This window comes from Chaetura pelagica, unplaced genomic scaffold (assembly GCF_000747805.2).
Source record: "Chaetura pelagica isolate M959 unplaced genomic scaffold, ChaPel_1.0 scaffold285, whole genome shotgun sequence".
Classification (NCBI taxonomy): domain Eukaryota; kingdom Metazoa; phylum Chordata; class Aves; order Apodiformes; family Apodidae; genus Chaetura; species Chaetura pelagica.
In genome coordinates, this window is record NW_009953481.1 from 309,456 (window position 1) to 330,292 (window position 20,837).

Below are 20,837 nucleotides of genomic sequence, written 5' to 3' on the forward strand. Positions count from 1 at the left end.
CAGGAGCAGGACACTGAAGTTACTTAAAACCAGATGCTCATCAGGATATGATAGGCAGTGTTTGATGCTTTGGCTGTAAGAAAGGGACAAGGGTCACTGACCCAGCAGGTCCCTCGCAGCCTGTGCTTCTGGGGTTTCAACATCAAGGAGACAGCTCAAGACACCCAACATGCATCTTTAAAGTAAACTCAAGTTGCATCAGATTGTGGCTCCCCATCTCATGCAGGGATGTGTGACTAGACTGAGACTTTGCACTGCCAGTCCTCATAGACTTATGTTGAACACTAAACTTCTCAGAGCTCTGTCAACTCTGCTTTACCAAACCATGTGATTTAATAATACTTTTTCTTTTCTGACTTTTAATGCTGAAAGATCATTGTAGTACAGACGCTGGTTTGCTTGATAAATTGTAAAGTAAATGTCTTTAGTCCTTAATAATGATTCAACAAATACTGACACCAAACCTTCCTTGTTTAGAAGAGCTAAACCCTTCCAGATGAGCATCATGTTTGTTAAAAGCTATTGATTTTTTCACTACTTGAAGCAAAAACCAGCTTGCTAATTAAGAAGAAAATTTTTAAAAATAAAAATTAAAAAAAAAAAATTATGCTACACAACAGTGTTTCCATGCCTTTATTTAATTTCTGTTTCCCCACACCCCAGCCCCATGTTTTCTTGCTCCTAACAACCTAGTGGAGAAGAGGGTGTGGGGCTAGGGAAGGGAGAGGCTGGAGACAGGTCAGTGGTGGCTTTATGAAACCTGTGCTGATTTGAAAGAGGTGAGACTACAACTTGAGGTGTCTGGTAAGTGTCAGTGTGACAGGGAGTTGCAGATGCCTCAGGCAACACTGCACTGATGCTTCATGGCTTTCATGTACTGAACCAACCCCACTGGGCAGGGAGGAGCAGAGCAGCTTAAGGAAAATTTCTTCTTGCAGTTTCTGAGTGCTTGAAAGTGCTCAGACACTGAATCCTGTTTATTCACACTATAAGCTATTATCCAACCCCCTTCATTTTCTTGCATGTATCTGAAGAATCTCCTCTGCTGGTTGCTGGATACGTGGCAAATTGTGCTCATCACAAATCCAAAAGTTGCATAAGGGGCTTGATTTTTGCTCTAGGTTTCCCTTTTGGGTAGTCCTAAAGTGAAAACCTCATTGCGCCTTTTGTGTAACCCTCCCTGGAGGAATGAGACACCAGCACAGATGAAGACAGTGCTGAAATTTTGAGGAAAGAATGTTATGATCTTCCATCTGTGCCAATGCTTGGATAGCTGAGCACCCCCTGAAATCCCCTCTCACAAACTCCTGCTTCTTGAAAAGGGTTGGTGCTCAGTGCTGAAAACCAGCCCGTTTGTTCCTGCCACACTGATGGAATTCTACAAGACAACTGGAGAGCAGAGAGTTCATCTGTGCGAGGCTGCATTTCCTTTCAAATTATAGACATCAGCAAGTGGAAACAACCAGCTTTGGTTCTGGTAATACACATTGCAGTTCATTGGGGGGCCATTTCTATGGAAAAGAATAAGTTTTCTCTCTTGATGGGGAAGGCTTGTCCCTGTGTAGATCTTTTCCTTATTATCCCCACATACAGATCTTCTTATTCCAGAAGAAGCACCATGACTGACTTATGGTCAGGAGCAAGGCTCTCCTCTCTGGAGCCAGAGTGTATCTCCACATACTTCCATATTCACTGAGCAGGCCAGGGAAGTGTCTGAGTACTCAGGCTAGCTGGCAGGGAACAGTGTATCTGTGCTCCCAGAGTGGGCTGTCAGCCTCCAAAACCATGCAACTGCCTGCTGGGAATGGTGAGAAGGATGGAATGCTGAAGTTGCCTGTGCATGGAGGGGCCATGCATTAGCACAGGGCTCAGCCTGGGTCCATCTCAGTAGGGTCCCAGCTTTCCATTCTGGGCATATGACACCTTCCCATGTGCCCATCACCTGACCCAGAGGTGGGTGGCAAGCTGTGCAAACATCCCATGCTTTTGCTGCAGACCCATTCCATGGGATGGCAGTGCTTGGGGAAAGGCTGTGTATCAAGTAAGGGGAAGGGTGGAGACCTGACAAGATGCCAGCAGTGGTATGATACAGCTTCCCAGCAAGGTCTAATTGCAGAGTTACATCCCTCCTGTGCCATTTTTCCAGTGCAAGCCTCTTCATAAAACATTCCTATGGAGTGGACTTCTATCGGGGCTTCCTCAACGTTTTGAAAACAAAATGTGCTGCTTTGGCACAGCTGTCTTAGTGTGAGCCCCTGGGTGTCCTGAGCACTTGCGAGAATTCTGCAAGCTTGACTTATTGTTATGCTTTCTCTAATGTTCTGAAAACTTCTATAGACTTTTGATGACCTTCAAGGGGGCAGTGACTGAAACTGCATGGACTAAGACTTATCTAGGCTATAACGGATAAGGCTCTGAATGGGAATAGGGAGAGCTGGAAAAGGCTAAACCTAACTCCTCATGTAACTGACACATCTCTCTGCAGAAATCGCTTGGGGCAGGATTCTCAAAAAACACTTATGGGACCAAGACCCACTAAAACAAGGGAAGCTTTGCTCTGTAAATTCCAAGTGCATTTGGAAATCCTACTCCTCATCTCCTCAAGTGTCTGTCTTGTGAATTATAAACTATGGGGTATGTGCTTCTGCTCAGTGCCTAGATCAGGCCCCTAGCACCATCGGGCATTGCTGCGTTAGAAACAATGTTTAAAAAAAAATAATCCCAGACTTGTCTCTGCTATGTTTTTTTGTTTTGAATTTTCCTCTGATTCATGTGAAAAGAGAATGTTTCAGAGATGTTCCACCCTGCAGTGTGTCATACTGATTAATTCCTGCAATTAGATAATTTGCCCAGTGATCTTCCTATTCTCTCTTCCCACCACCCACAGGTAGATGGGAGTCTCTCCAGAAACACCTGGTTGCTCCTGCAAGCAGTGAAGCCATGCAGTAGGAGGTGATCTCCTTTCTGGGTCAATTTTCATCTCATGTCCCAGCCTGGTGCCAGTGAGCATATACAGACTCTTTGAAACTGCAATCTAAGAGGGTTGTTTTTTTCTCCGTGCATTGGATGAGACTTTTCAAGGTCACTTTGTGACCATTAAGCATCCATGTTGCTTCATGGAAGGAACTGGGAACCAGAACTATGGACACTGTCAAGTACCCAAGCCATAAACAACATGTAAGACAGGAGTAAAGCCTAAGGGAGATTCAACACTGCTGTCACCCACTGAGAAAATGCAAGCAGCACCTTCCCTCTCCAGACACCTCCTGTCTACCCTTCCCCCCTGTTATTCCAAAACCATAATTCAGGCCTGAATCTTGACTTTGTTGATACTTCCCTTCCCTGGCTCCAGCCAGTCATGTCACATCCAGATCCTGCTTTTCTCCATAGCACATGCAAACTCCTGTGTTGCCTGCAGCCAGCACAGCCAAATCCTGGCCAGGCTCTGTCCTGCTCGTGATTCCACGACGACTGACTCTTCTTTGCTGGCTTGTCCTTAGGTCTTTCTCAGACTGTTGACACCATTTTCCAAAGCCCAGTCATTCTGAGTAAAATAACTCCCACACCCCGTTTGTAAAAATATCTAAATATCTTTAAAGAAAACAGAGAAACTTTTTTGATAATATTTTTTTTTCTCCTTCCCACTTAGTTGATGATTGGAGTGCTAGAACTTGAACAGCAGCCTTGTAACATTATACCTGGAAATGTCCCCTTGGTGACTGAGGATTTTGAGTGATGAAGCCCTAAGAAAAGCCAGGCCAGTTCTGCAGAGCCTTGAAAGATGAGCTGTGGGGTATGGGAGCAGAGGGAGCACCAGGAGGATGCAACTGTCCTCTATGGGAAGAGGCAAAGAAAAATATTGCAACACTTGGCATACATACAAGAACAATGTGAGCATCCATCCTGGTGCAGTCTGAGGCTGCTTTGTTTCTCTCTTCTTTGCTAAGAGGCTCAGAAAAAAAGTTGCACAGAATGGCTGATGGGAGAGGGTGCTACTTCTGACTTGACAAATAGCATCATGACAGGCAAAGCTCGGGCTGCAGGGAGGAACAGCCTGACAGAGGAAAATGTCAGGCAGTGCCCGTGACTCCAGGGAATGGATAGGAAGCCACTGCTGCTTCTGACACTTAAAACCATGATGAATGAAGGAAAATCTTCTGGAGACAGGTGGAGGACTGTTGCTGGGATCCAGCAATGGCTTGTGCCCCAGATGAGCCCCAGGTCCCAAAGCACCGTCCTCTCATATATTTTGTCAGTACCAAAACCTCCTAGAGTGTAGGTCCCAGAGGAGACTGGATCATCCCCCAGTTTCCCCTCATCTGTCAGTGGGTAGCCTGGGCATATCAGGGCAGGGGTGGAAATCTTCCAACCTGTGCTTCCCACTTCCAGGATGAATACCCTGATTCCCAGTCCAGTGGGGAAGAGATGGGCTCCAATCCCAGGCCATTCAACACAGAAACAGTGTCCAACCTCAGGTCATTCAACACTGGAACAGTGTCCAACCCCAGGCCAACAACAAAGATGGGGACCAGCCACCCCACCCTGAACCTTCTGGAAAGAAGGGCCCAGGAGAGGAGCTTCAAGGACCAATGGTGAAGGGTATGTGTGCACAGAGCACACCTAGAGGTTCAGGTTTCACAGAGGACTCACGCAAGAGAATGTCTAATTCGATGGTCTTAATGAGGTGGCAAATACTTTGATATCCATCTGAGGTGTATCCTACATTTGAACAAAAGCCCTGTGCGGGTGCATGAGTTCATTTATATTTTCTCCTTCAGTCTGATCTTTCATCAAGTACAGGAGCTCTGTACATAAAAGCATGGGGCAATCCTCCTGCTCCTTGCAGGATCCAGCCAAAACCACTACAGAGTGGTGACTCTTTCCAGCACCTGTAGAAATAGAAGGACAAGGAAAACCAAAACATCTCCTGTAAGGACACAGCACTGTCAGCCCTAAGACACAATCCAGGTACCCTTTTCCTGCACTTCCTAGGCTTTCAGTGCTTAGTAGCTAAAGACTTACACCTACATGGCAGTAGGAGCTGAACCAGATTCTCCTTCCCCTTCTTGATGCTGAGGTAGCTCTCCTGAGCCTTTATTAAAGCTTCCTCCCTGATGAGAATCATAGAATCATAGAATAGTTGAGGTTGGAAGGGACCTTAAAGATCCTCAGGTTCCAACCCTGCTCCTATGAGCAGGGACACCTCACACTAGACCAGGCTGCACAAAACCTCCTCCAACCTGGCCCCAAACACCTCCAGGGAGGGGGCATCAACTTCCAGAACTAGATGAGATAGTGTTTTCTCAAGTGGATCATCATGATGGAGGTATGGTGAGGCAAGGGCAGACTCATCTTTGCAGCTTGATCAGAGCACTCTGAAGTTCAATAAACAATTTTAAGTGTTTTGCTTTGCATTGTGCTTTTGGCTCAGCTATTGTGTTGGTAAAGTCATTACTGTATTACCTCACCCTTGGCTCCCAGCCTTCTGTTATCACACTGAGCAAGTCTTTGGGAACATCTTTAGCAGGATAACTGTTTATAGTTTGGCTACAGTCACCAGCTGGAGCAGTCTATGAAAGTTGATTTCTTTAATCTGAGACTAGCTCTTACTTAAATGCTTGTTGCTGTAGAGTAAGAAAGCTCTTACAGATATTTCTTTGGAGGGAGAGGGAAGAAGGTGCACATGGGCTAGAAACTGAAGAGAGAGAAGCTTGAAAGGGAAGGATACAAAAGACAAAGTAGTGCCCAGTTGTCTAGAGGAACATGGCAGCTGTGCAGTTGCAGTCTGGCCAGAAGAAGGGTAGCATTTACATATATAAAGATCACTGAGTAATTTTAATTGTATTCACTGCTTTTTAGGACACACTGTACTGGTTTGTAAGCCCTGGCTTTTCTCTTTGAGACCTCTCACTATCTCTTTGTTCAAAAAACAACTCTACAGCCTGCCACCTTGTGCTCCCTCAAGGACCACTGCCAGGGTGCCCCTTGCTCTGCCTGCTGCTGCCTCTGGAGACCACAGTACTGGCTCCTTGCTCTGCACAACCTTGGAAGTGCACCTCTGGTGGACAGCAGCATCCCATGAGCCTGCCAGAGAGGATTTTGCAATGGAGAATAATTCCTGGCAGTTGCTGGCTTCTTAGTTCTCCTGCTAACCAACCATCTTTCACTGAAACATCAATGAGATCATGCCCTCAAAACCAGACAGGCATCTGCAATCAGTACAAAAAGCAGCACTCGCTCGTAAATCAGAGTTGCATACTGACCACACATGAAAACATGCTCCAGGCTCTTGACTGGCTGTCCAGCTCATGAGACGGTGGCATTTCAAGGTGTGGTGGTTAATCTGTAAATCTTGAAATGGCAGGAGAGATGGCATCTCCCCGTGCTGTCCTGCTGCAGCTTTGACAAACCAGGGTATGTGAGCAAGCGCTGCCCCAACACAGACACCTGTGAGTCCCTTGGCAGATGTTTCCCAGGGAGGAGCCAGGGCAGGTTACATTTGGTGCTGACTCTGTGTCCCTTCTCTCTAAAAGGCCACACCTGGAGCGTATAGAGCACTTTGCAAAACGTTTATTTTTCAAGCTTTGTGTGTGCCACAGGTTTCATAACCACTGTGATGTCTATTCCTTTTTCTGCAGATTTTAACTACAAATAGCTAAAAAATAAAGAAAATAAAATAATGAGATGTTTATTGTATGTCACACACACAGAAAACCCATCTGAGTCATTCAAAATATACTGGCATACCTAGAATAAGTCCATGGCAATCGATACTTGAGTGGAAGTTGGGAATTTCCTTATCAGCTGTGCCTTTGTAACTTTATTATCAGTAATAACACTGACATGCTCCTAGATAGCAGAATGTGTCTGACAGTGCTCTCTGGAGTTCTGAAGCAAAAAGGTGTTACATGGGACTTAAAAAAAGAACTTGGACCCTAATTTTAGAAGTACAGATGAACTTTTCTCTGGGCTTTTCTTTGACGTTACAGTGCAGGTCACAGACTGGCCCCAGCACCATTTCTGAAAATTAATGAGCCTATACACAAGTCTTCATTGATCAGAGGGAAAAATGTATGTTGGAAGGAACTCCTGGAGATCTTCTGGCACCTTTCACAGCATGGGTTACAAAGCATGCCCAGGATGCAGGACACATGAACTCTAGGGTGCTTGAAGACTTTGAACCCACAGGTCCCACATCATATGGCAGGTTCTGACTGCTGGAGAGAGGCAACCTGGGGTGTCCGGGCCAGACTGTGAGTAGATAAGAGAGAACCCAAAACTGTGAACCAGCCATAGACTGAAGAGAGGTGAACAATCCAAAGCACAATTAAAGGTTCAGCTGTGAATGGATTGAGAACAGCCAGGAGGAAAAGGAGTTGGGGATCCCCTCAGTTCCAGAAGGACAGGGAACTGCTTGAAAGAGTCCAGCGCAGAGCCACAAAGATGTGGGAGTGAACATCTCCCTGATGAGGAAAGGCTGAGGGAGCTGGGTCTCTTCAGCTTGTAGAAGAGGAGACTGAGGGGAGACCTCATCAATGTTTACAAATATGTTAAGGGTGAGTGTCAGGAGGACAGAGCCAGGCTTTTTTCAGTGATGTCTAGTGATAGGACAAGGGGCAGTGGGTGCAAACTGGAGCATAAGAGGTTCCACGTAAACATTAGAAAAAAACTCTCCTGTGAGAGTGACAGAGCCCCGGGACAGGCTGCCCAGAGAGGTTGTGGAGTCTCCTTCACGGGAGACATTCAAACCCATCTGGACACATTCCTGTGTGATGTGCTCTGGGTGATCCTGCTCTGGCAGGGGGGTTGGGCTGGATGATCTTTTGAGGTCCCTTCCAACCCCTAAGATTCTGTGATTCGGTGATTCTGTGTTTGTCGATGTGAAGTTCAACATCAGCCAGAACCATGTCCTGGGTTGCATCAATAGAAGTGTGGCCAGCAGGTCAAGGGAGGTGATTCTGCCTCTCTACTCTGCTCTTCTGAGGCTCAACATGGAGTACTGTGTCCAGTTCTGGAGCCCCCAGCACAAGAAAGACATGCAGATGTTGGAGTGAATCCAGAGAAGGGCCATGAAGATGATCCCAGGGCTGGAGCACCTCTCCTATGAAGACAGTCTGTGATAGTCGGGGTTGCTCAGCCTGGGGAAGAGAAGGCTCTGGGGAGACCTTAAAGCACCTTCCAGTACCTGAAGGGGCTACAGGAAAGCTGGGGAGGGGCTTTTTACCAGGGTGTGTAGTGATAGAATGAGGGGCAATTGCTTTAAACTGGAAGAGGGAGATAGAGGTTAGACATTAGGAAGCAATTCTTCTCTATGAGGGTGGTGAGACACTGGCACAGGTTTCCCAGGGAAGTTGCAGAAAAGGTTTATGTGAGTGCTAATAAGACAACTGTTGAACAAGGGATGCTGACAGTTATAGAGTATTTATCTGAAACCTCTGTGACAGGAGCATCCCCATCCTAGTGCAAGCTGGGTCACCCTTCATGTTATGTTCATTTTTAATGAGCTGTTACAGGGTTGTTTTTATAAAGACTGACAGATCAATAAGTTACCTACAGTAGTGGCTTGCATCTATCTATAATAGTGTCTATAGTATGTGTAACACATTTAACATATCCATACATGTTTATAACAGATTAATAATCAGATAAGGCTCTATAAATTGCCTGTACACAAAGCCTTAATATAAAGCATGACAGCAAACTGTTCAAGTACAGCTTGAATTGGAGTGCCATGATCAATTGAAGTCAAGTTCACATGTGTTTCATCCACATTAGGGATCAGGGCTTCAGTCCTCATGATGCAAAAGAAACGTCGAAATTTTTTTGAGGTTTTAAAGGTTACCTTCTTTAAAGGTTGGCTTCTCTACAGAGACTGTATCCCATTGGTCCCAAGTCTGTTTTGAATTACCTTTTTTGTACTGCAGGGAAGATCTCACACAAAGAAAAAATATTTTTATAAAATGGTTATGCAGTGAAATTCAGGTATATTTATTGATAATGTTGTTGTAGCCTTGATAGTTTAAGGACCTAGACAAGACATGTTTTATAGGTAGAAGCAATATTTTTTATTAGGTCAATTTCCTGGTCTTTACAACTTGCTCTGCAGCTGGAAACATGATCAGCGTGCAGACACAGGAGCCTTTCCCAGGTCTCTGTCTGCAGTGCTGCTCTGGGGCAGGGCAGGGGCCAGGGTGTGCTGCCAGGTGCCCAGGTGCACTTTGCCACATGGATTCTCATCCATACCTGCTCAGCAGCCTCACAAAGAATTGTCCTTGCATTTTAAAAAAGGATGTGACAGAGTGTGCCCACCAAACTGCACCTCGACAGGCAAGGGCAGGTAAGCTGGGGGCTGAGGAACAGGGCAATGCCCTCCCTGGCACAGGGCCATCCTGCAGCACCCAGCCAGGAGAGCACAGCAGGGACAGGGAGGGTCACCAGGGTCAGCACAGCTCAGCAATGTGTATCCCCAGCTCTGTGCTGCTGATGGAAATACAACCATAACTCCTGTTCCTGGTGCCCCAGCAGCCCTGAGCACTTTGGTCCCTCCTGGACTGGACCTGTACCAGCTCTGCAGGCTCAGCACCTGCTGGAAGGATCAAGCTCTGCTAAGACCACAAGAGAAGGACCTTGTGTTCATGTTACTCTGCAGCACAGCAGCAGTAAGTGGCTCACCTATATGTGACTTACAAAACACTAATAGCAGTGTTTTTCTTAGACTTACGAAAAAGCATGGGCTTGAGTGGACCTTGCAAATGCTGCTCCACTTCTCAGCTGGCTGTTTTGGACAGCAGAGAGAGGTGTCCGTTTACCACCCTGAAGAGAATGGGCAGGTCAAAAATGTCAAGTGTTGCTCAAAGCACCACGACCATGAATGTGGTGTGTTTAGAGAGGCCTCAACCCAGCCAGGGTGCTACAGCAGAGGAAGCTGAGCACCCTTTCCAGCACCCCAGGCAGCAGCCTCATACAGCATGGAGGGGCTGTGCTGGGCACATCTTATCCCCTGCAGACCACAGTTGCCACATAGACGAGGCCATGGTTGTCATCATATGGAGATCAAATCTGAGAAGGCTCCAGAAGCACTTCTGATGGTTTACAGATAAGCTGTTTTCAGAGAGGACCCAGAGAGACGGTTGTGGCTTGTGTTATACAAGCTGGGAGCTGACTTGGTTTGAAAAAGTTTGTCAGTGGGTAACATCCCACCACAGACTGCTGTCAGCTTGTGTAATGCTGAGTCTGATCATGCAGGGGAGCCTTGACAGGTCTGTGCAATGTTACTTTTCAATTCATTACTCAATGCTGCAGCTGAATCCATCAAACCAAAGGTGATTTTACTGCCTTTTGGATAAGCAAGTCAGTGTTTATTCAAAAGGCAGACTTCTCAGTACAGCTGCTATCAGCTTTTTTCTGAGTCAGACTCAAAATTAAATGTCTCTTCCCAGCAAAGTGAGAATAGCGGGGTTGGTATTTCCACTGAGAACCCAGAGCTCAACTCCAGGAGTTCATTATGGTATTCCAAAGAGCTTCCAAGGCACACGTGTCCATGTGTGGGTACGTGCGTGCACGCACGCACGCCCTGTCCCTCCCCAGAGCAAAATTTTCTTTTATCCTTCCAATGAGCCTGGTAAGCAAAATTAGTATTTAGGGAACAATTCTTCTATACTTTTTGAAAATTTTATCCTGGATATACAAAGCAACCAGCAAGTCAAAATACCTACCTGTTTTCATCTCTTCATTATATTAAGTTCTCTTTGCCAGGCTGTCAGAAGTAGCACTAATAATAATCTGCTGTCTTGTAGTCCAAGCTGAGCACAGGCTTTTTTATATTCTTCTGTAAGAAAATACCTTGAACAGCTGAAGATCTAAAGAGAAAAAACAGGCATGAAAGGTTCCTTGTTTTCCAGATGATCTGCTATGGTTTAGATACACAGAAAGAGAAACCCTATTGGTGCTGAAGTCAATGAGGAAGCCTCAGTAGGAATGCAGGTTTTATCACAGTTGCTTGACCAAAACATTAAAAAATCTTAAGGACCTAAAATAACCTATACCTCCTGCAAAAAAGCTTGAAGGAAATCTGCACAGAGGCAGGCACTGGACATATTTCTCAGGTCCCACATTTGTATCTGAAATTCCCAAGTATGTTTTAATTGTTTATTCCCAATACTAAAAAATATAAGGGACAAAAAACCACTGGTTGCGATATTGAGCAGTGAAACATGAAAAGCTCGGTTGCTGGTTCTTTAATGAGCTGTTCTAAGCAAGGGACAACTGCCTGGTCTTTATGAAGAAGAGTAGTACCTCATGTTGGGCTGCAGTGAAATGTTTGCAAGCCCTGTGCTGTTCAGCTGTTTTCAATATCATTTTCCATGAATCCATCTCTTTCAGAGTGCTGAGACTGGTGCCACCCCTCTCCTGCCTCCAGATGGCTGCAGCATAGATGCCTGCAGAGGAGTCAATCCTTTCAGCCCCCTTGAGAGCTGATGCCGAATGAAAGGTATGAAAGGTGCTTCTGAGGTGTGGTTCATCCCATCCTGAGGCTGACAGCTAAAGCAAGGTGATTGCGTGACAGCAAGCAGGAGGAAGAACGTAGGGCTGACAGTTTGAAACGAAATAGAAGTAAAGGAGGGACAGGGTGAGGGAAGGGGAAGGACTTGACAAAGCCACGACAAGATGCGTAAGGCACCAACTGGACCTCTTCCAGTTCCTGTTCTCTATTCACAAAAAGAGTGATATAAACTGTCTCACACACACTTAATGAATGCTCTTCATATTTGCCACCTGCAAATTTCTTGCCTGCTTTTGGATTATTTTTTGAGAGCTTTTTTAAAGGAAGCCTGTGTGTGAAAGAGGATGGTTGGAAACGTTTTGACCTTTCACCACAGTTCAGCCCTAACCCAGCCTGAAAGGATTGCTGTTTGATGGCTGTCTAATTGTTTTCAGGAGGCATAATGAGACAAAACTTGTCTGCAGTAAAACAAGAGAAAAGCAGAGGTGAAGGTTCTTGCCAGCTGGACTAGAGAGAGGCAGCTGTTGGTTGCAAAACGGCTGCTTTGGGTCTGGAAATGCTTCATCTTGCCAAACTTAGAGAGAAATAGAAGGACGTGCTTTCTCTAGAATGATTAATGCTAATTTTTTGATTGCTTTAGCTTCAACACTGAAGCTAAGTGGTGGGTTGCTACAGATAAATCCACCACAGTCCATAAAGGAGATTATTCTTTACCTCAGATAGTCTGTTCTCAATCAGCCTCTTCAGTTTCCCAAACATGAGCTTGGACTCTCAGTTTTAAGATCCATTACACATTGATATCCTACCTCCTGCAATTTTCCCATTTAATAAAGCTATAGATGACTCCAGCAGTTACAGCAACATTCTCAGTTCTAACTGCAAGATAAATCCAAAAGCCCCATTAAAAACCCAAACTGCAATTTAATCCCCCAAAAATCTTAAAAATCCAGTTCAAGTCCTACAGTAGAATGTGTCAAACTCACAAATAATATCCTGTTCCCAAAATTAAAACAACAACAACAAAAAAGATCAAGCAAAGCAATTTCATTTCTTCATATGATACTCACTGCTGGAAAACAAAACAAAAAAAAACATTTATCAGCAAATCTGTAGTATCCTAAATTCATTTTCACCACTCAAGTCCATGGTTTTTTATTGCATATGACACGCTGACTCAAGGCATCTCTCTGTTCAACATAAAGCTTGCTCTGTCTTATTAGCTCCCTAGCCCATAGGGAAAGCACTCAGTGTGATGGACACCATGTGGCACAGAAGTGTCTCCAATGAACATAAACATCAGGAGGTGCATTCTTCTACTCAGAATGAGTTGTAACAACAGCTGTTCATGTTTCATTATAAACTTCTTCTAGTTTTGGGCTGTTATAGAACCCCTGCCCCCCATGCACACACACTGTGGTCATGCTGTTGTCTATTGCTGGCTACTCGGAAGCTGAGAGCAGTGGTCTTAATACAGTTTATGTTTAAAATGTATTTGGTGGGAGAATGTATCAAATTAAAACCAATGTGACGTAGTTACTGATTTGTGGGGAGGGGGGGCAATGAAAAATAAAAGTACTCAGCTTAAATAAGTCTTCTTATCTGCAGGCTGAGCATGGTCAACCAAATCAAAATTTGACAGAAGTCAGCATGCCTTCACATCAGGATTATAAAATAAAACATTACCAGAAACATGGATGATTTCATTAAAATTTCTGTACTATAAAATCTGCATTAGAGCTTTTGAATGCCATGTAATCCAATAGGAAATAATTCTTTGCAATAAAGTCTTAGTGAAAGACAACTCAGCTTCCACCACCCTCAGCTCTTGGACTCATTGACATGCTCAGATGAGATAACAGCAGTAAAGTTACTTTTGCTCTGGGGGTTGCTACCTGTTACCTCATTATACACAAGCCAAAGTACACTTGTTAACTTAGTATAGACTTCAGTGAGAAATGCATTGTTCATTTTTGTGGGTCTCTATGATGTTATTAATTCTTCTGTGCTTGCATCTGTTCAGTAACATACAGATGGATTTGAGATATGTGTACTGAATGTGAAAGCAACATTATTTCATATCAAGTACAGAAGCAGGGATATCTAAACAAGAACAGGCTGCTCTAAACAGAAAACATACAGAAAGAATCAGCTCTAAAACCAATGTGACACAGAAAAGTGTATCTTAATATAAAGAGACATTGTTTATAATTCATATGGCTAGGAAGAGAATGCAGAGCAAAATTTGTGTCCTCTTTACTAATTTTGTTATACAAGTGCTCTCCAGCAGCACACACCACAGAAGGGCCTTATGGAATAAGAACTGGTGCAGCTTAAATAAGGAACAAATAAGCACCTTTCTATAATCACAAGGTATAAGAAAGGTAAACAGGTAAGTTCTTCCTCGTAATCATTCCCAAAGCTTTCTGTCATTTCAACAGTGTTATTTATTGTTGATGCATAATAGTGTGTTACACAGGAAAAAACAAGCAACAAAACAAACAAACAAAAAACAAAAAAAAACTCTTATGACATCAGATGTGTTTTACAAAGGACAGTAAAGGCTGCCTTGTATATTTCTAACACTGCTTCAGAGCAGCAGTATCTCCAGATAAGTGCATGGACCAGCATGGCAGGGTTCAGGAGCTCTCCCTAGGATGGGCAAGAATCAGGATGATGCTATGGGGCCATCCTTCTTGGGAAGATCAGGTAGCCTGGTGGCAGGGACCAAAGCTGCTCAGTGCTAGTTGGCATCAGACTGTGCTTAATAGAATAGTAATGAAGACATATTCCTAGTGGAGTAGATGGGAGGCTTATCTAGATGAGTTTGGCTGCCTTTGAGAGTGCTTGGCAGAAATGATGAGGGATGGATGGATGTGAGACACTGAGGTGTGAAGGTGGCCACTGCCTTGTCCAAGCTCTCAGAGCTCAAAGCAAGCACAGCCATGGCAAGAAGGGCTCAGGATTATCTTACTTCCCCAGATGGGAGAGCATCACAAAACAAGCAAGGTGGATCCTTCAGGTGAGGATGCACTGTGGGAAAGCAGACATTCTCTCAATGCCCAGTTTTGGTGCTGAGCAACCCCCACAGCCACTCGTATGGGCAGCCAGTGGCAAAGCCAGTATTATACAAGGGGCACTTGGGTTTCCTATTGAGGTCACCCTGGCTGATCCTGCTCCCTCATGATGGTTTCAGATACACAGAAAGGGAAAATGAAGATGAAATGGGGTGATGACAGAGTCAAAATGACCAGACCCATTGTCCAATCAACTAGTTCTAATCATATGTACCTACTCCACAGTTAAACAAAAGACCATTCCCATGTCTGCCACCAGCCTTCCATTCATGTGGTGTTGCATGGTTCAACAATAAAGCTAAACCTGGAGCTCCACAGTGCTCATGATCCTCTCTTTTTCTCCCAGTGTGAACTCCAGTCTTCTTTACAGTCAGTCTTAATGATCTTCCAAACATGGAACAATTACCTGCCAGTTTGCAATTTTCCTTGTGGATCTTGTAAGAGTAGGCAGCAAACATACTTTTTTACCCCTTTGTCTCAAACTTTTACTCTAACCCATTATCAGAGACCAGATCTCAACTACAAGAGCCAGAAGCAGGATTTGTTTACCATTTCAAGCTCCATCTTATCCCTTCTAGCCTTGGGGAACTTCACTATGAAGTTGGATCTCCACCCATTCTCTCCCAAATTCTAGCCCCTCTCCCTCTCTTAGCCAGAACACCACTTCACCTCCACAAGACCCTGCAGCCATCCTGGACTCCGATAAACCCAGCTCTTCAGGTCTGCAATACCTTTACCTTCTCCTGCTGACATACTCCAGAAACAAATATCTCCAGTCACCCTAGTCCAGCAAGTCATCTAACCTTCAGGCTGCAGCCCCCAGCCAGGGACCTAGCCCAGGAGTTTGGTTGCTGGCACTGCTGGGTGACCTTGGCTGTGCTGCTCTCCTGAGCCAGGAAAAGGGCAGGCATCCCAGCCTGCACAGAGCAATCTCCTGCACTCTGCATCATGGAGAAGTTGAGCTCCATGCATGTGCTTTATGTGCAAGCTCCTTGGGCATAGAAGGGAGATTTGAACTCCATTATTGACTTCTCTTTATACTTAAGACATGTTAGTAATGTGCTTAACTAGAAGCCAACTTCTTGCTCTCTCCTCCCCAGGATCAACAAATAGCTCATGGCATTGAAGTTAAACAAAAGCTTTGCATTTGCTTTCTCTATTATTGCAGTAATTCATGCTGCCATGTTGCCATAGAAACGGCAGCTATCACAAACATCATGGCATGGGACCAGCTCCAACAGCCAGGTTTGCAGTTTTCATTCTGGGGCCAGTCCTCCTTTTCCTCACCCAGACCCATGTTTCCAACTCTTCTATAACATGCTGCAATTTTTTTGATGAAAAACCAGAAACTAAAATTTTATTCTTCTGAGTGAAAAGTTTTATCAAAGAAGATTAAGTGTAAAACCCAAATTTTGTTAACTCTGAAATATCCAGTCACTGTTGAACAACTTGCTATGGAGAGTTGAGATTTTGGGTATATACATTTTCAAGTTTAGTCACATTTGAAAAAGACAGTGAAGAGCAAGCAAATTAATCACAGGTTGGTTGAAGTAATCTGTAATTAGTTTTGGCAGAGAGGATAGAGTTTTTTCCCTCAAATGTTTATGAACCAAAAGATACAGATGGGTAGTGGGTGAGACTTTTAACAGCCCTGCTATGCTCATTTATATTCACTAAGGATTTTGTTTGGAATTTTCTATAGCAGAATTGGAAAGCACTAGAACCTTCCCCTCCAATTCTCCAGCTCTCCCTTGGACAAATATCCATTGATTTAATTGAAAACCCCATATAACATCAGTATTACCCAAATCAAGGGCAAAAGAGCTGTGGTTTAACTAAAATGAGCAGACTGCTCTGTTCTAATGTAATGATGAATATCTGATGGGGTGGGCTTGCAGTCATATCAGTTTTCACTTACAAGAAAGTTTCGCAGCCACATCAGCAAGTGCAGCGAGTAGAAAAGAAATTTTAACTTCTTTTCAAAGACCAGTAACATGAGTTTTTGAAGACACTGTGGGTTGTTTTTTTTATTAAAATGCCTGTCTTATTTCATTTATTTTGTTTTTGCTAGCCACATGGTTAAAGTTAGAAAAACAAACAGCAGATACTTTCCAGTGAGGACTGTTTACATTAGGTCTAGCTTATCTATGTGAAGAATAATCTGTGAACTCTCTCTGGCCTTTTGGATAAGCAAATGTAAACCTCATTTCCCTTTATTGTCCACTCCATGTAATAACCAGCCTTTGCAAAGGTCTTCACAGAGGTTATTCAGTCCCAAATGGCTCCTGGGGATTTCCTTTAATGACTAAAGAGATCACTGTATGTGTTATGGAGTGGCAACTTCGGAGCTGTGATAGTCTAAGGACAAAGCAGCCAAGTCTGCAGGGAGAGGTACCAGCTTGTATCAGACTAATCAATACAGCTGGAAAAAGAGAAGCCTTCAAGCATGAGTCCTTTCTCACACCTCTGAAGGTAAATTAGTATGTTCCACAAGTTCATGTATGCAGCCACACAGTCCCATCTCTTTCTTGTCAGCATTTGTACAAACCCTTGTGAGATTATCCAGATTCATAAACCACTAGAAGACTAATGCAGCAAAAAACAGTGGATCAACAACCTGATTTGACCCTTTGCAGGGTCACACTGAGTGCCACAGATTGCAGGAGCAAGGCAGAAGAAGAAAAGGAGAGCCAGGCTGCTCTTTTTGGTAACCATAAGATTCAAGGTGCAGTTGTCTCATGCTGGTTAGACTCTGGTTTGGAGATTTCAAAGGGCTTCCAAAAACCCCAGCAATCAGCCTAACCATTGTTAGGGTACACTTAAGCTTTCAATAGCAATCAAGAGGTGGACAATGTTGTTAACAAGAGCTTTCATTAGAGAGGTTTGCAACACTGCCCAGAGCCCTTTCTCTTTTCAACAAGTAGGCACTGAGACTCACTTTCTCAAGGTGCATACGTAGCTGGTGTAACCAGTAAGATTCCTTGTTACTTAGCATGCCCTTACCTTCATAACGACACAGAAGATGACATAGACTGAGCAACATATGCTTCAAGGACCTCTTCCCTAGCACATTGAAGTTACTGAAAGAGCTCACACTGATTTCAGCGGGATTTGGATCTAGTCTTACACACCTTGATAGTTCAAAATGTGCTGAGGAATCTTGTCCTGCTGTAGAGAACACAGGATTTAAAAAGCAAGGTAAAGCTACCAAGTCTGAGCTGCAGACATGGCACAGGGGTTTATCAATATAGAGTATCACATACATCTTCATTGGAGTAATTAGGCAACTTCTTTTAAGGAGATATACGATTCTGATGCAAAAATACAAGAATGAAAAATCTGCCATATTTCTTTGTATTCAATTAGTGACCCAAACTCCAATTAAAAAAAAAAATTGTGCAAACTGATAATGTATGCTTTGACAAAGCCAGTTAATAAGAATATGCTTTTAAGAAGAAATATCTTTGAAGAAAGATTAAATGATGACCTGAGAGACTTAGAGTTCATGTGCAGTTCTAGTTCCTGGGTTTTTTTGGTTCCATAAAACCCCACCGTATTTTACAGTCTCCCACATGAACACAATACATGTATGAGCTGACTGGACTGAAGTTGTTGACTGTGTTACAAACATGAAATGTCTCACCTTTATCTTGTTTTTGGCTGCTTTCACCTGCTGCAAGTTTCATGGTGGTTCCTTTGAAATCTACTCTTTTCCAGTGAGTCACTTGGAAATTACGAGTTTCAGTGCCTAAGTGTTCTCTTATGAAAGAGAGAAAAAGAAAGATGCTTCACAGTTCTCTCATTCAAGTGGATTTACACAGTTACTAACAGCAGTTGAGAGTGATTTTCAGTAAAAGCATGACTCCAGGGTTCCACATTCATCCTTCTTCATCTATTTTCCAGAGAAATTCTTGGGACTTGGGAGAACACCAATGGTCAAAGAGTAGACGTGTCTGTTAAGATATGATAGAACAGTTTGGGTTGGAAAGGACCTTTAAAGGTCATCTAGTCCAACACCTCTGCAATAAATAGGGATATCTTCAAGTTGCTCAGAGCCCCATCCAACCTGACCATGAGTGTTTCCAGGGATGGTACATCTAGTAGGTCTTTGGGAAACCTGTGCCAGTGTTTCATCATCCCCATAATAAAATAATTCTTCCTAATATCTAGGCTAATCAACCTTCTTTTGGTTAAAGAACATTACCCTTTGTCTAATCACTACAGGCCCTGCTGAAAAGTCTGTCCTTATCTTTCATATAAGCCTCCTTTAATAACCACAAGAGACTACAATCAGTTTTGCCCAGAAGCCTTCTCTTCTCCAAGTTGAACAACCAAAATTATCTCAGCTTTTCCTCACAGGAGAGGTGCTCCATTCCTCTGATCATCTTCGTAGCCCTAACCTGGACCCCAAGAGGTCCATGTTTTTCTTGTGCTGAGGGTTCCAGAATGATACAGTACTCCAAGTGGGGTCTCACAAGAGTGAAGTAGAGGGACAGGATCACTTCCTTCAACTTTCTTTTGATGAAGCCTTGTCTTTTTTTTTTTTTTTTTGACAGTGTTCATCCTCCTGCTCAGATTTTTATCTCATTTATTGAGCCAACTACTGAGAAACATAAGTTAGCTTCAAGGGTTCACATCTTGGATTCAAGATGTGTAGGCCAGCTGCAAGAAAGTTGTTAACCCAAAGAACCTGACTTTTGCCAGATCCTTGCAGTGAAGCAAAGTGCCTCAAAATTTCGCATACATCACTGAGAAGAGGCCGGTCATGTTTTTCACTCTTCAATGAGAAATGTCTTCTAGTATTTCCTGGGTCTTCTACTATTTCCTTCTGCATTGGCAGATGCCTTTTACAGGCTCTTCAGAAACAGATCAGAGCCATATTTATCACTAGGAAGAGAAAAAATGTTCTTTGCAGGGCTTGCTGTAAATAGGGGCAATCTTCACCATAAATGGCAACAACTGGGATGGAGCCTTATAGATGGCCAGAGTCAAACCAGGTTGATCAGGGATGCAAATTGGTTAGCTAGCCTTGGCACCAACTAATTATCATACTCTGCTTTTCAAACCACTCAGATTTCTTCTGGTCCGATCTGGAGACTGAACCACATCACGTCTTAGGGAAGGTCTGAGTTGAGGCAATGTTTGGGAGAGGGATTTTAGCACGAGGGCACTCTGTGCCTCCCCATGAATAGTATGCACTTCAGCTTCCATGAATCACCACACCAACCTTTGATATAGGACTCCCCAGCACTCCTAAATCTGAACTACATGGAGGAGATTTAATGTTTCCTCAGAGGACCTCACAGAATTAGCACTCTTGTCTTAGAATAATATATATTTTTTTAATCTCCTTTTCCTATATTTAAGGCTAAATCCTGTACCTTTGCTGATTTTACCATTTGACCTTCCTTTGCACATATTTTTCACCATTTCTGATACTGTAAGCTCTTCAGTTACCTCTGTTGCAAGATGTTTTGCATCTTATTTCCTCACATTTTCTACAAAAACACAATTTGAAGAACTTAAGGGGAAAGTGATGCTTTCTAGAGAAAAGAATATAGAAATCCAGTGTATTTTTTTGCCCACAGACTCCCCTTAGGGTCTGCAGACACTAATAAAATCAAGTGACTCACTGCATTGCCTTTCCTAAATTACTTACCAAGTACTGTCACTGCTCCTACCACACCATTGCAAATTGGTCTAGGTAACCACCACGTGGAAAATTCTGCTTGGAAAAGTATCTGCTGGGATTTGAAGACTGTGTCATGGTGTCACAGTTTCTTCTTTTTTTCTCCTGCAATTAAGGCTTTTTTGTTCTTGCTTTAGTTCCCATGGGATTCACATTTCAACCTGTTATTCTGGGGGAAATTAATACTCTCAGTGACACTGCACCACTTTCCTTCTACTGATTTCTTGCCTATGCACTGGGGACAACAGAATCTTGGGATGAGCATTTTGCATATGCTATTCATTTAGAGCCTTGGTTGTTGGAGCAAAGATCAATGACTGGAAAAAAAGAACCATGTTTCTCTGCAGGACACTGAAATGTGTAGCATGAGCTACAGGAATGGTCCTGGGACCAGCTGTGGCACGAGGCTCTTCACAGGGCCACACTTAATTGTTGCTTCTCCCCTGTCCCACCACGGTAGCAAGTAGCAGCCAGACCAAACTGAAAGCAATTAGAGATCCATTCATTATCATAGCTTTGTTCTGCAGGCTGATTCAGAGGAGAAACAGAGGCAGCATCACCAAGGCTTCTC